Source organism: Tamandua tetradactyla, chromosome 5 (genome assembly GCF_023851605.1).
Source record: "Tamandua tetradactyla isolate mTamTet1 chromosome 5, mTamTet1.pri, whole genome shotgun sequence".
Lineage (NCBI taxonomy): Eukaryota > Metazoa > Chordata > Mammalia > Pilosa > Myrmecophagidae > Tamandua > Tamandua tetradactyla.
The window spans coordinates 190,232,573-190,249,821 of record NC_135331.1 but is presented as its reverse complement, the minus strand read 5'-3'; the positions used below and the strand labels follow the sequence as shown (position 1 = coordinate 190,249,821).

Genomic DNA, 17,249 nt, shown 5'->3' with positions numbered 1-17,249 from the left:
TTAAAAAAACAAAACAAAACATATACTTACCATTACCCTGCAATTCCAGCCCTAAGTATCTACTCATAAGGAATGAAAACATATGTCCACATGAAGACTTTTATGCAAGTAAGTATATTTATAATATCTTGTTTAGAACAAGATTTTTAAAAATACCTTCATAATGAGCAGAAGTGGAAGCAACCAAAATGTCCATCAACTGAGTAATACATCTAAACATGGAAAACCACTCAGTAATTAAAGGAACAAAGTACTAATAATACGTGAAGCAACATGCATGAATCCCAAAATAAAGTGAAAGAAACTAGACACAGAAGACTGCATGTTGTATGACTGCATTTATATAAAATTTCTAGAAAAGGCAAAATTACATAAAAGATCAGCAATTATCTAGGGCTGATATGGGAGCAGCTGTTAACTGCAAAGGGGCACAAGGGAAACTTTTTGGTGATTGAAATGCTATAAAACTTATTGTGGTGATGGTGCACAATTATATATATTTATTAAATCTCAATGAACTGAACATTTAAAATGTGAATTTTATGACATGTAAATTATATCTCAATAAAGTGGTGAAAAATATGATAGAATTCATAAGTTATTTGGAAAGTCAGAGGAGGCAGTTGAGGAAAAGAAGGGTTGGGACAGTAATTTAAAAAAGAAAAAGACCTTGGAGTTGATTGAGTACATATCTTCAAAAGCATAATTCAAAAATATACAGGGGTATCAGATATAAGATACTATAATATTTTTCACAATGTTATTCTCCATCTTAACACAAAAATGTGAATAACATTCTAAATTATCAGTAATATATCACTCAACTGAAAATGTTAATGTTTTAAATTATGTAACAAAAACGATACTAACTTGAAATTAATTTTATTACATAACCATTAATATAATGCCTTAAGAAGAAAATCTCACTGCAAACCAAAGGAAAGTGCCACACTCCTAAATGAAAAAAAAATCGAGAGGTTCCAAGGTAGGCCCTGGGAGAGCATCTCCTGATGGGAAGAATGGCTGGATGGCACAATGCCCCTGGCTTTCTCTGGAGATTCACATGGTCTTAGGTTTTCTTATAAATCACTGCTTCTACCACCACCAGACTAACCTCAGGGAGGATTTTTTTTTTTATATTAAGTTGGATAAATGATCCATTCCTTGGTTCCCCATAGAACAGCTGTGACATAGTTGGAAAGGTCACAGACTATTAAGGCAGAGACCATATCATATTCATCTGTGTATTTCTAGGATTGGTGACAGTGAGTGAGCAATATTAGGTGTCTGATAAAAGTATAAATAAATTTACTGAACAAAACCAAACAAAGAAAAAACAAGCATCCTTACTCAAGCTAAACTGGTTTATAACAAATACATATTTTTCCGTGGGGTTACAGATGGGACAAAGATTAGATCTCACTTAAGTATCTCTTTGTAGTCTCAGACCCATCTCCATCTGGTAGATGCCCACCACAAAAGATACTTCTTTGTATCTAGACACTTCATACTTAGGGCATGTTTTTGTAATTCAAGTTTTATGTAAAATTAATTACCTTTTCTCCAGTAACTAACACCAGAAACTACCTCCCCATTAACTGAGTCTCTACTTACCCCAAGGGTTTTCACCAGACCCTTGCAGACATTAGCAGAATCATCTAATCGCAATGTAAACTCTAACCTCAAAATTCATATAAGACACAGATACAACCAGGAGCCATGAAAGAATTGGGGTGGGGTTGGAGTGAGTGAAGGAGATTCTTTGTGTCACCAGTTATATTCTCATCATCATCTTTCCTCATTTATTTTCCATCAGCATTTTCCACGCTAATATATCAAGTAAACTTCAAAGAATCTCAATCATATTGCATAATTACTTTCCTATTCTTGCTCTCTCTGCCAGCGCTAACTCTATTCAAGTCATCATCTTAACTTTTTAAAGTATTTTCTCTATTTCTTGAGGTTTAGAAGATAAAGGAAAACATGAGGGATAAAATATTAATTACCCAGAACCACTGCCTCATTGCTTCTTTCTCTCTTTTCCAAGCCATCAATAAGAATATACTTCTTAACGAGCCACTTCACTTTCTAAAAAGCCTTAACTTTGCTCTGGAAACAAACATACCAAAAAAATGAAATTATAAAGAAAAGATCAGAATGATTCTGTGAAAGAAATAGCCAAATGTCTGAGGTGAACCACATTTTAAAATAAATAAACTGATAAATAAGCTAATAGGTAAATATTTCAATAGATTCTCATGGTACATAACAGTAAATGTACACTTTTCTGGAATCCCTCCTATGCAGAAAGCTTTTTATACTCAGTTACCGCATGAGCTTTTCCCGAACGGTGGGGTTTGCAGCTGGGTAATTTGAGGAAAGCTTCATACAGGACATTGATGCTGTGCAGGCAGGTTCAGGAGAGAGAGTGCAGCAGCTTGAGGCTGGTGGCAGGAGCTTCACCGGCCTGAGATCTGAAGGGGTAAAGACAGGGAGCAGTCATAAGACCAGAGGGCAGCTCTCTGGGAAGAGTCATCCGAAAGGTGTTACGCATCAAATGCAGGTGACCTGCTTACTTGGAAGAGGGAGCCGAGGAACAGATGCCTCAACCCCACTCTCCTCTCACTCTCTTCCCCTGGAAGTATCCCCATTGGCCAAACACAACCCAAGCCAACCTCAAGGGCCTTCTGGCATGAAGTCCAGCCAAGTCTGCAACGTGGTCACGAATGTGTGGAGAAGCCTGGAGTGTGGCTCTGGAAGGCCTGACGATGGAAGGTTTCCAGCACATCATGGGCTGCGAACAGTGGTTATATAAAAGGAAAGAAAAGGTATATTGGTAAAAGAAATGTGGGAACTGCTGACTGAAATAAAACCAAGCTATTATATATATATATATATATATATATATATATATATATATATATATATATATATATATATATATATATATATGATTTTATGTTCCCCCAAGGTGTAAGGAGGGAATAGTGAGTAGCCCTTTCTAAACTTTTTTTCTTAATCATAAAACTCTCTTAAAAGACACTAGCAGTCCCTGTGGGCAAAGATACAGTAGAGATACAATGACCGGTTTTCCTAACTCGTTCTGACTAGACGGTAAATTCCCTGAAAGGGGGAACAATGCCTCAAAAGTCTCTGTGTCCCCATGGCCTGAGATATAATGGCATGTGTGAGTGAATGAGTGAAAAGTATGAATCAATTCTGTAATCTAACCTAATATTCAAAGCTCTCCAAATTACATTTTCAATATTACTTGTCTATTTCCCTACTCCAGACAAACTTCTCCTGATACACATCTTATACTTTCTCATCCAGAATTTCTCACGACTGGCACTATTGACATTTAGGACCACATAATTCTGTGTCATGGGGGGCTGTTCTGTGCATTGTAGGGTATTTGGCAACGTCCCACTACATATCAAAAGCACTTCTGCAGTTGTGACTAACAAAAATGTCTCCAGACATTGCTAAACGTCTTCTAAGGGTGGTGGGTTACTGCTTTCTGTTAAAAACAATGGTTCCCTTTTTCTGTATTAAATCTAAAGGCACCTCTAAGATGTAATCTTCATGGAAATGTTGTGCTTCCTGAAACCGCGTATGATGTCTCCCTTTTCTAAGCCACTGTGATGCTGACTCTGTACCTTCTATACATCTACCACTTTTACCTTGAATTTCACAATCTGAATTCTTCCACTGGATAAAAGTTCCACAAGAACATTAATAAATTCTCCCTGGGTACTTGGTCGTTACCATCTGTAGGTTATAGCATATGCTTAACAAATTTTTCTTTCAGCTGAATGAATTTATTTTGTTTTTTCCATGTGTAGAATTGCCATCATATAGTGGTTCTTTCTCTTTACATTCAGAGAAATACAAATTTTACCAACTCTACAAGGTGAGCTTATTTTTGTAGTACTAGAACTGGGAGCAATACTCGCTCATTTGCTGGGATGAGAGAACGTTATGAATATGAGAAAAACAAATTCAGGAAAAGAAGTTACTGATAATTTCACAGTCTAAACATCCTGATTTGATGCAGAACCTCAAACATCCTTTTGGTAAGTATCGTTTTTAAAATTGCTAATTAACATAGCGACCCAAATGAAGCTTTTGAAAATAAGTTGGGGAGGCAAAATGTATGACTTTGGCTGGTTAATATTCACCTTTAGTAATGAGGCCTATAAAATTGTTTTCATCTTCAAAGTGTTTTAAAGCACTAATTAATTTTGTAAGATTCCTGTGCAATAAATTATTATCACTCCCTTTAATTGATGGGAAAATGAAACAAAATTGCTTATGAATTTTCATCCATTTATTTAGGTCAATGTTAAACATCCAATTCCTTGCAACACACCTTACTTTACTCTACAACATGATTTAAGAGTCATTTTTACTAAATATATTTTATGAAATTTAATAACAGAAAGATCAAATCGTTTCTAATATCAGAGATATAAATAATAAACTCTTCTGCTTCTACCAAATATTAAATCAAACTTCAATCTTCAATATTCTAGCTCATGAACTATAAAACTTTAAAAAGTAGTAAGTGATTTCTAGAAATTACATTTCCATTCCTTCAGCATCATTATTAGTAACAGGATGAACATTCTCTGCAAGAAAATATGTAATCTTTTAGAAGACTAGTGCAAAAAGAAATAAAGTTCAAAATATAGCTTGATGTTATTCTAGGATTTAGAAACCTAGCACTTCCCTTGGGAAATAAAATGACAAGAAATTTATTATGTTCTGTCATATTTTGTAATGCATTCAGAAGTATGCTACTGGAAAAGTTTTGCAGATTCCTGTCAATTTTGTGTTTGTGAATCTGCTGTTTCCGATCAATTACAGAGTATGTTCACAGACTTGGGAAAACAAATTGCATGTCCTCTTACTTCCATACAGTGTGTGGATATGTCTTTGTCTTTGCACCACATATGCCCAATACAGATATTCAGAATAAAATCTGCAGAAGCACAGTGAACATAACTGGATCTCTGCTTCTTTAGGAGCATCAACCATTTCTTTGCAACTTTTCCAAAGTGGTCACTTAAGTATATACTTCTCACTAAACACCTGACTTCCATAATCATAACTTACCTTCTGTTAAGCAGTGTTTATTTCCATAGAATATGGCAATTTACAATATTTATACTTAGAAAAACATAAATTCATCAGTTTTAAAGCAGTATCCCTTAGCTGTTGCTCAGAGTGCTACAAAGGAGGAAGCATTTAAGAAAGAGAAAAACAAGAGATGGATAATGAGAGAGAAACTTGGTCAGTGCTTTGTATTTTGAATAAAAGTTGCCCACTGAGTATGAAGAAGGGTGGGGGAGAGCAAGTGACTTGATGCAGAAGCACTATGACTTTCTTCTACATTAGCAGAGAGGAAAATTTGTAGGAGCAGATATTGTCAATGCTACTATGTCTTCACTAATGGGATAGCTCTTGACTAAAAACCATCACCACGATCATGAACTCTGGCACTTGAAATGCTGCCCTGAATCAGCCTCTTTTTTACTAGTACTTCTACATTTTCTCCATGCCTGCTACCACTATGACATTAATCAGAATGTGTGGGTGAGTGGAATCAAGAGCGGAATGAGAAAATACTCCTGAAATAATAAAGAAAGCAGCTAAGGCTGACATTTTTCTTAAGTTCACACTGAATATACCAATATAAAAATATACAAAGCTAGGAATATTTTGTGCGCTTCTTCATTTTCTTGCAGAGGTCATCTGAGTACCTGGTAATTGAATAAAAATCTGGCAAAGTATGACTTAACAGATAATGTAAAATTAAGCATTGGATTAGGAGACTATAATAGCCTCTATTTAATTACAAATGTTATTTTGGAGTGATGCAGAAAAAGACAGAGAGAGGGCTGGAAAAAATGCAAGGACAGAAAGAAAGAAAAATTTTATCTAGCCTAGCTACTTTACAAGGTGTACCCATTAAGCATTTTTTTATATGCAGCAACTCATTTAATCCTTACAACATATCTAAAGATAAATATATATATATATTATATATATATACACACACACACCAATACTTATAAATAAAACAATCATGCTCCAAGGCATTAGGTAAATTGTCTAAGATTACTCAGATAATATGAGTAATACTTCTAAACCAGACCTAACTCTGAAGACCACTCTTTTTCTACATCACAATCTTGGTTGTTAATCATCCTTTTATATAATTGAACACTTAAAAGTCCAATATCTTAGTGGGACCACTGGCACCTAAGAAAAGGGTACATAAGAAAAACAGTGGGGGAAAGAAAGAGGTCATTTAAGAAAGTAGGGCAAGGAAAAGAAATACTAGAAGAAAATGGTGACTGTTCCCTGCCCCAAAATGTTTCAAAAATAAAGAAAATGTGTAAAACAGGAGTCTGTAAAAGAACCTTACAACCACATATCCGTGAAAATGCAGCTACATGAAGAGCAGAGAAAGACACTGAAATTAAACAAAATAATAACTTTAGGTTCAATTCATCAGTTAATCAGTATTCTCAGTCCGCATCAGTTAACCATCCAATACATATTTCCTGGTTAATTGGTTAGAATACCATGTGACATTATCCCTCAGAAGACTGATTTTAAAATAAAGGAAGAAAAGAATAAAAAAAGAAAGAAAGAAAGAAAGGGGGAGGGAGGGAGGAAAGGAAAGGGAGAGAGAAACAGAGAAAGGAAGGAAGAGAGTAAGAGAGAGAAGGGAAGGAGAAAGGAAGGAAGACAAGAAGGAAGGGGGGAGGGAGGGAAGGAACAAGGGAAGCAGGGAGAGTAGGGAGAAAGAAAAGAAAACAAACCAAAAGAAAAGAAAATCTTAATAATGACTCATCTCAAGACAGCACAGCCAAAATCCAATGGGATGCCAGTAATCTTACTTTGTAGTTATCACCTATCAGTTTTGAATTCATTCCATGTCAGTTATTTCTCAGCCATAATGTCACTGCTAACTGAAATTAATTTTTCACATATTTCTTCAGATACTTTAAATGGTTTATTAAATTCTAGGGACTACATATTGTATCTACTGTATTTCGTCTATTCTCAAAGTTTTTCATTTCATATGAAGCAATCAATTTCAACATGGTTTATCCTTTTTATGTCCATGTTACTTATGATCCATTGATTCTACTGCCTTCTAAATTTTCCAAGATGTATATTATAGTTTATATTTTCTAAAAATAAATTTTTTATTACCACATACCCATTTGATTTGACCTTTCTTATTAACTATACATGTCACTTAGCAATAAAGACCTAATACATAGATCCTTTTATTCTATATTTTCTTGAAAAGCAATTGTCCAAAGATATCAGTTCCTTAAAAATGTAGAAAGTCAGGAGGGTTTTTTCATCTAAAAGAAAGGAAGATAATAGGGAGCTCAAGATTTTTTCTTTTTCCTAATATACATTATAATTTTTAGTCACCTGAGAATGGCAAAAAGTCCAGATTACCTGTTCTATTGATTTGTTGTGCTTTTTTGCTATTATGAAACTATGACATCTATTTGGGAAGAAGTGGCAATGTGAAGTATCAAATCTGGTTTCAGTGTGCCATGGAATTATTTTGTCTTAAACAATGGCATTTCCTGGTGTAGTATTAAGGATTCAGGCCAGTTGTATGAGACTTACACAAAATGTAATAGTGACTTGAACGAAATAGTAGTGTAAATTTCCCTCACATAAAAGAATTCTTGGGAAAAACAGCCAGAGCTTTCAGGGACCTAGACTTCTGGCTTCCTTTTCCACTATCCTGGTGAATGCTTCCCATTCTAAAGATCTAAAAACCAAACCATGGCTTTAAAAGGTAGATGAAGAGCACACTTACTAATTTTTAAGGAGATTTTGCAGAAATTCCATGTAATATTCTACATACTTACCACTGGAAAGAAATTAGTCACATGGTCATGTCCAACTATAAGAAAGGGGGCATAAGATTCTTTCAGTTGGGCAGTAATCAGAGTTTTGTTACAAAAAAATTAAGGAAAAAATGGACACTGAGGCAATTAAAAGTATGCCATATCAAGGTTCTATCATTGAACCACATTTTTAAAAAAATACTGTCTAAATCCCTTTTATAACCACTTGCTACACTCTTTCTTTCAGTGATCTCTTTCATTCTCCAACACCAACCAGTCAATCCTAAATTACTGTCATTGTCTTCCAAGCCTGTATTTGTCGTTCAGCCTTCTCTTCTAATTTCCAAATGCCTGTTGCTATCTCTACTTGGATATTCCACGGTGTGACAGAGACAATGCAATGGCCCAGCAAATCTATTTTCATTTCCTGGGCACACAGTATAACTACATTTCCTAGCCTTCCTTACTTTAAAATTGAAGCCATGTAACTAAATTCAGGCTAGATGAGCATCAGTAGAAGTGATATGTTCTTGAAAGGTCCCACCTGACTGTTCACTCTTTCTCTTTCCTATATCTGAGACAGGAAATGCAGCATTCCAAGACAGCAAGGGAGTCATTGCTTAGAGGTTAGATACCCAGGGAAGTTCCCCCACCCAAATCCATTATATACTTCATGCTAAACCAATGAGATTTGTGGGGTTACTTGTTCCAGTTGTATTAATTACTTTGATTAATGTGCATAGGTAGCAATTATCTAAGGAATCACTATATTCCCTATTGAATCAAATATAGTTCAAACCAGAATAGTTTTATAAAGAAGACAAATCACATTTGGAGTGACGGGTTTTGTTTATATGAACCAAATACATTAAAATTCAATATTAATAAGGCAGTGCAACAGTGGCTCAGTGGCAAGAATTCTTGCCTGCTGAGCTAGAGACCCGGGTTTGATTTCCAGAGACTGCCCATGCAAAAAAAAAAAAAAATTCAATGTTAATAAAATTATGACCATCAGAGGCCTTGTAATAATAACATGAAAAGGAAAAACAGAAACAATAAAGGCAAGTTCCAGGAGTTCTTCAAGTAAGTCTAATAATTGCCCATATTAGGACCCACCAAACATTCCCCGTTTGGTAGGTACAAATTCTGTCTCTGTTACCACTAGCATGTTCGTGATCAGAGTTCTTGTCTTATCTCTGCCTACAGTATAAACACATGACGTGTCACTTCATATGGAGTTCAAGGGTTACCACTAGCATGTTCGTGATCAGAGTTCTTGTCTTATCTCTGCCTACAGTATAAACACATGACGCGTCACTTCGTATGGAGTTCAAGGGTAACGACAATAGTGCCAGCGAGGACGAGAGTGATAATGACAGCATTGACAGAACTGAGGCAAAATGTGCATCAGCATCATTTCATCAATTTAGTAAATATCTACTACTCTGTATTTCCAAGTAAGGAGAGGGGAATTTGATTAAATCTATTTTCTTCTTCTTTTTTATTTCTCCCATTCCTAATGTAAATTTTCTAATAGTGGTAAATTCAGCTTTCATTTTTTTAAAAAAATTTTGCCAGTCTCACCTTTTACATAGGTACCAAGTTCTATCACCTGATCACTTTCACAAACACCTTAATTTATGAGTTTTCTTCTAACTCTTTATTTGCAAAAATGGATCAAAAGGTATATTTTCTAAAGAAGCATTTCCAAAGTCCCCTTGGGGGACTGGGGAGAAAGCAGGAAATATTCAACTTCCCAATTTGGAGAACTTGCAAGCAGTGGGGACAACCAAATCAACAGGCTGATCCCTCAGAGTTGGGGTTCACCCTATGAAACTTATTCCTGCAAAGGATAAGCTAAGCTTACTTAAAATTAGGCCTAAGTGTCACCCCCAGAGAATCTCTTTTGTTGCTCAAATGTGGCCTCTCTCTAAGCCAACTCTAAGTAGATGAACTCACTGCCCTCCCCACCTACATGGGACCTGACTCTTAGGAGTATAAATTTCCCTGGCAACGTGAGACAGGACTCCCAGGATGTGCTGGGATTGAGAAGGCCTTCTTGGTCAAAAGGGTGAAGAGAGAAATGAGGCAAAATAAAGTTTTAGTGGCTGAGAGATTTCAACCAGAGTCGAGAGGTTAACCTGGAGGTTATTCTTATGCATTATATAGATATCCCTTTTTAGTTTGTGGCATATTGAAGTGGCTGGAGGGAAGTACCTGAAAATGTTGAGTTGTGTCCCAGTAGCCTTGATTCTTGAAGATGATTATATAAAGACTTAACTTTTACAATGTGACTGTGGGATTGTGAAAACCTTGTGTCTGATGCTCCTTTTATCTTGGGTATGGACAGATGAAAAAAAATATGGATAAAAATAAATAAATATTAGGGGGGAGAAGGGTAAAATAAATTGGGTAGATGGGAATACTAGTGGTCAACAAGAGAGAGGGGTAAGGGCTATAGGATGTATGAGTTTTTTTCTTTTTATTCCCTTTTCTGGAGTAATGCAAATGTTCTAAAAAGTGATCGTGATGACGAATACAAAACTATATGATGGTATTGTGAGCAATTGATTGTATACCATGTATGGAATATTGACAATGTTTGTCAACAAAAATATTTAAAATATATATGTGTGTATATATATATATATATATATATATATATATACATATATATATATATATATATATATAATCCAAATTGGAACCATCTTTTGATAGTGCAAAGTGCCTCCTCTAGAAATCCAAATGTCTACACTACTGCCTTACTTTTTTTAGCTGATGTGAATAATTAGCGCTCCCATGTCTCCACATCCTGAAAAAAGTCACATGGAGGAGTCCGTACACAAATAAAGACCAGTTAGAGCGAATAAGCAATGCTGCTGAGATAAGGTTCTGAGAACCGTTTTTAAGCACATAAATGTGACTTGCAATACATATAAGCAGTTTTCAATTGAAAGTACAAGAATGAAGTCTTGTACATGTGGCATAATCTGTGCAGAAATAATGGTGGTATTTATTCTAGTTGTTCAGACAACTATACCACATTAAAGTCATGTAGAAGATGGAAAGAAGGGAGGAATGAAGAGATACTTTATACAAACATAATGGGATGCCTCTTAAAAATAGCTTTAGAAAAAAAATAGCTTTAGAAACACTGAGAAAATGTACCAAGTCAACTAAGACTAGCAGGACAAAAGAGAAAAAAGAAAAAGGGGGGGAAGGCATTCAGCAGATGGGGGAAAGCATGGACAAATGATTTTTTTTAAGTATTGGAGAAAGGAGACAGAAAAAAATTATGAGATATTATAAAGAGCACAAAGCAATACTGACTTGTCCACTCTACTTCCTTCCAATTTGCCCTGCAAAGAAAAATAGTCATGAAAACAGAAAAGAGACAGGGTTATCGCAGGTGGGAAACTGTGGGAAACAAACATGCGGAGCGCAAGGACGATATAAACAACAAAATACAAAATTTCAAGTACAAAGCGTAAAATTACCTGCCTTATTTGGTGACATACTCTTCTCTTCAAAACAGAATTTAAAAACTTCTTCACGTCTGAATAAAAGTAATGGCGGGTGATACGGAATTCAGGTCTGAGTGCCTTCTCAGGCACTTCTGTGCTTGGGCTCCTATCTTCATGTCCTCACCTCAGGCCCCAGCCCCAACCCCCACCACAGAGAGGCCGGCACAGAGTAAGCTTTCATTAGATGTCTGGGGAAGTATTCAAGGTGTGAATTGTTGTTCTGTATAGCAATACAAAAATTTTTCTTAAGCCCAATAATGGTTTATATTTTGGAAACTACTGAACTGATGTTGCAGATATGTATTTTCACACCTTTGATGAAAGTCCTTCTCTGCCTCGAAAGGTATCTTTAATTTGCTTAAGATTTGAGCACAATTGCAAGACTGTGTCACTATTTGTTAGGGATACAAATGGATAAGGAGAGAAGAGTGATCATAAGGAAACAAATTAATCCAGACAAATCTTCCCTAGTGATGAATGAACTGGCAGATGTCAATGCCAAATCACATCCCCGTCCATAGTGTTACTTTTCAGGAGATGAAGCTGCTGCTAACATACATATGTTAAAGAATCAATTTAGATGTTCATAATTTGACCTGGTGAGAGTGATGTGTAGGCATGAAGTCAATATCATATTTAGAAATTCTATCTGAAGGATGGGTATCTATGTGATATCTTCCTTAACAACCTGGCAGTCAGAGAGGTTGCTTTCTGACATGAAGGAAGATAGTAGGGAGCTCTTGGTTTTCGGGTGTTTGTTGTTTTTCTTCTTCCTGAAATGGTTCATAAGTTTGAGTGGTTTGAGAAGAACAGAAAGTCATGGACCACCTCCTCTACTGATTTTTTGTGCTTTTGCTATTACAAAACTCTGATGTCTCTCTTCCTGGAAAGAACTCAAAATAGGAAGTATCAAGTTGGGTTTCAGTGTGCCATGGGGCTAGATTGAAGGAAGCACAAGAACTACAGAATTTGATCTTTAAAGATTTACTTTTAGTAGAATAATATTTTAAACATAAATTAGGGAATATACAGAAAAACATCAAAGGAAAGGAAAACATACAGAGAAACACCAAAGGAAAGGAAAACAGCATGGAGTACTCTGCTTAAAAGAGGAAGAAGGAGCAATCTCCTAAAGGTTGACCTTTAACCTACAAAGACTTCAGGCATTGGTCCTCAGGGAGGACCAATGTCTTCTTTATTTCTCCTCAGGGAGATCAAAGACCTAATTAGTTTACAGACAAGTCATAATTACCACCTGCAGACTTATGACAGTGCTTGCCCAAAAGGGCCTAAGGAGAGCTGAGAAACTGATTGAAGGGAACAAGTTTCTCCCTGGGGAACAGACAGACAAATAAAAAGGAGGTATTGAAATCCAACAGGGACTTCCACTTCTGGCCCCATCTCGTGTCTCCTCCTCCCCTCCAATTTTCCTGATACCAATGGAACATGATTTTTACATCTAGCATTTTGCTGATTCTGTACTCCAAAGTCAACAACTACTGCCTGTAAACTATTTACGTGGCATACTTGCAACCAAAAATCCATTTATTGGCCTTATAATCAATTTTACACAATAGATAATCTTGTTCTGCAAAGGTTATTCCTTGCCTAAATACTTCTGTTTCTAACATGATAAAGCTTACATCTGTACAATGTTTTTCTTTTTTCAAGGCTCCTTCAGGTATGTTAATTCATTCTGTGAACTAAGGGAAGTTTCCCTGATTTTGAAGATGAAGAAAATGAAGGGCAAAAGGGACACACAGCCAAATCTAAGCATAGACTATATCTCCTGTTCCCAGCTTAATTAAATTAAGAAAATATGAAAGTTAAACTCTCTGCACATTGGATATTCCCTTCTACCCCAGCTGTAAATTTCAATCATAATATTTAACCTAGTTTGTAATTAAATATTAGAAAGACCTTTTAATGTCTTATCAGCCACAAATAAGATTCATAAATCTATTTTGTTTGCAGGCATATCTCTTGCACAAAGCATTGAACCTGACACATAAGTGGTGTTCTATAACTTGTTGCATGAATGGATGGATGATTTTCTTTTCATCAATTGATGCCTAATCTTTGTCCTTTCATCTACTTGCACCGCAGCTTTATTACCTGGCAGTTCTGTGCTGCACTTAGATATCTTTGCATGTACACATTCCATGCAAAGATATGTTCTTAATTTTCCATGGCTAACAATGACTTAGCACTGGCACAGGTCCAGTGGTGGTACCCAATAAATGTCTGAGAAAATGCAGTTTTCATCCATGCATTCTAGAAAGCTGCTGGAAAAATTTTTGAAGCTCTATGATCAGTTATTAGTGATAATCCACCCACACATTAAGCCCTCGAATTTTAAGACATCAAATCCTATCCCTAAGACATTTTCTGAATGAATGACTGATCTTCCCTCAGTCAGAAGCCATGACACCTAGGTTAGGAGACATCATCACCCCCTGTTGGTCCACATAAGACCACCTTACCAAAAAGAAGAAGCTTCTCAAGCCAGGATGGCAGAGTAAGTAATGTAAAAAGTGAACAGACTGGCCATTTAAACTCAGACATTGCTTGCCAACATGAATATTGTCAGAAATCACTCTCAGTTGGGTACCGAGTTCCCTGAAACAGGTGGGGATTTTTTGCAGGTTCTGCTTCATTTGTTTTTATACCAGCATCAAGTCCTTACATCTGAAAGTGAGAAATGCCAATGGCAAAAATGTTTGACCTAATACTCCACACAATTGTCAGTTGCAATTGTGAAACCAGAAGACTGAATATTTCCAAAAGATTTCCTCTACACCTCAAAAAAGAAAATATGACATTTTCAGTTCTTACTTTTCAATAAAGAATAAAGTTCTCCCAATTTAAGAAGGGAAAACAGCAGTAATTCTGAGGCATTTTAAAGGTCAGAAATATTTGACATAGAGTGAAGTCTGTGAAGAAAATCACTACTTAGAAAGGATACCTTCAAATACACTAATTAAAATGATACTTCCTAAAGAAAAAATGCTAAGTCAGGTACCATACAAAATACAGCCTAGTTTCACTGAAATTCAATTTCATACAACCAAGAGGCTCTTAAATGTCATTCACACCCTTACACAAATGGTGTCAACAGTGATCTAAAAAGAGGCAGTTGATAGGCCACATGATTCAAATCTCTGAATTTCCTAACTCAGACTTTATTTATCAATAGTTAAACTTTGTCTCTCGATTTACTTATTTCAAAGGACAGTGGAGAGCTATTTACTACCTTAACTTCCAGAATAACTGCATTTATTTTTACCTCTGAAAAATGTTGTCTGCTCAATTCATCACTAGTTCTTTATCAATTGCTTTAGGGTCTTTCTGTTTTCACTTTCAGTAATCAGAAAAATAAGAAAGTATCTTGATTTTCATCTATTTGAGCCATAGATTAAAACCTGTCTGTGGATTTTTAAAACTCTTGCAATGTCTTCTATATTTCTTAATTAGTTTACCAACTCAAGCTTTACTATAATGATGCTTAAGGTTTGGTTTTACTATATACATGAAAAATATAATTTATAAATACATCTAACATGACACCAGACCTCCAACCCGTCTGCTTTAGCTCCTTGAGAGTACAAAATATACCTACCTGCCTGAACAAAAGGCCTAAGCCCAATTCTGGGGACACACCAAGAATGGGGTAGTTGCTGTATCAGGAAGGCTGCTTTTGGGTACAAGAAATAGAAAAGCCATTAAGAGAAGAGTGGCTTCAGTAAAGACATTGTTATGTCATATAGGAGTTCAGAGTATGGCAGAGCAGGAATGATTCGTTGGTCAGTTCCTGAGTCCATTATGCCATGAAGAACCTGGTTCTCTCCATTGGCCACTATCACCAGTATGCAGACATATGTTCCCAGGCTTGTCCCTTCATAGTAGCAAGATGGTGATGGCAGCTTCAAACATTACTTTCTCAATGTATTTTCCAAAGGCTAGAATGGAAAGGCCATTTTCCCTTCTTGATAACCCCAAATAAGAATGAATAAAACTGTCTCAGAAGCTATCCAACTGATTCCTCCACACAGGTCATTGGCCAGCATTCTGTCACAAGCCACCAGAATGACTCAGTTGGCAGGGTTATGGAATTACCTTACTGGTATGGACTAATCAAGATTCACTCCTGCAACTGGGGAAGAAGCCAAATTCTCCTGAAACACAAGGCCCCAGGGCAGAGTTTGGGCAGAACCTGAACAAAATCAGAGAACATTTGTGTGGGGGCCACCAACCAACACTGATTGTCGTGGTTGTCAAGGACAGCTCTTATTGCTTTTCTCTGTCATTTTTTTTCTCTCCTACTGTGAACACATACTGAAAATAATGAAGTATTTGTTTTATTTTTCACAATCCCAAATTTGTAGCACCAGCTTAAAGAGTTCCCAGTAGACCACTTTGAGATACAGCTTATAAATAGGCTAACATTCCATTCACAGAAGAACTACTTACAAGCACATTAGGAAATGCAATTATCCATTAACTTTCCAAATCTTTGGAAAGATTTGGAAGATCAGCAACATAACTTACTGAAGATACCTGGGGTGTGGTGGGAGGGGGGCAGTAGCCACAATATTATTCAGTAGATTCCATTATTTTAGTTCTTCAGATACAAAGATGGTGATGTTTGTGGAACTTGATAGACTACTCAAGCACAAGACTCTCATTTCCACAGTAATATGCTGTGGGCAAATAATGAATATTCATTGGATAAGTTAATAAATTTATGTAATTCATTTTGTGACTCTTTTCCACACTCTGAATACAAAAAGATTGCCTTTTGGAAGCTCTTTAAACTTCCTGTCTCTATTTATAGTTTGACTCTCCTTCACCCCAGAGAATCCAGATTCATCCAACAAAAATGACTATTTGTTACACATTAGACTGCACCATCCTATTTTCTAACACTTCATGGAAGTGCTTTATTGCTTGACACATTGGGTTTAGGGATTATAATGATGGCCTTATTTCTTTTATAATTACAGGGCTACAAGGACTCCATTTCAGAAGATCCAATAACAATGGACTGTTATGCAAGGTTTCGTATGAGTTGACCCTTCCCACAGTCTCACGCATCATTCCTTATGACATACCACTTTGATGTATTTCCCTGATATGCTCTTTCTTACCTGGTCTACCTTTGGGAGTGTTCTAGCTTGCAAGCTGCTGGAATGCGATATACCAGAAACGAAACAGTTTTAAAAAGGGGGAATTTATTAAGTTGCACATTTACAGTTCTAAAGCTGTGAAAATGTTTAATTAAAGCAAGGAAGTCTATAGAAATGTCCAATCTAAGGCATCCAGGGAAAGACACCTTGGTTCAAGAAGGCCAATGACATTCAAGGTTTCTCTCTCAGCTGGAAAGGCACAGAGCAACATGATGATGTCTTCTAGCTTTCTCTCCAGGCTTCTTGTTTCATAACGCTTCCCGGGGGGCATTTTCCTTTTTCATCTCCAAAGGTCTTTGGCTGCATGGGCTCTAAAACTTTTTCCAAAATGGTTTCCTCTTACAGGCTCCAATAAACAACCCCACCTTGAATGGGTGGAGACACATCTAATCATATAATCAAAAGCTACCCTCACAATTGGGTGGCTCACATCTCCATGGGAATAATCAATGAGCTCTCACCCAACAATATTGAATGAAGATTAAAGGACATGGGGTACACAGAAGATTCAAACTGGCACAGGGAGTTGTCTTGAGATTTTCTCCTCTGGTATAGCTTGCCAGATAACTCTAGGCAGAATCCGGCATTCTTTTTCTAAGCTCCATTAAAATGTTGTATTATAGTTGTTTTTTTGTTTTGGCTTT

The 17,249-nt window shown here is 36.3% G+C and overlaps 1 long non-coding RNA gene across 1 annotated transcript in view; it reads right to left on the bottom strand.

Annotated features, from left to right (window-relative positions):
* LOC143682944 (uncharacterized) overlaps nucleotides 1-15,598 on the bottom strand; it is a 135,912-nt gene extending 120,314 nt beyond the window's left edge. Inside the window, exons 1-3 of the long non-coding RNA XR_013175381.1 lie at nucleotides 15,039-15,598; nucleotides 2,330-2,474; nucleotides 2,007-2,109 (exon numbers count right to left, since the gene is read on the bottom strand). This is a non-coding gene — a long non-coding RNA (uncharacterized LOC143682944). The remainder of the gene's footprint in view (nucleotides 1-2,006; nucleotides 2,110-2,329; nucleotides 2,475-15,038) is intronic.
* Between the last annotated feature and the right edge of the window lie 1,651 nt (nucleotides 15,599-17,249).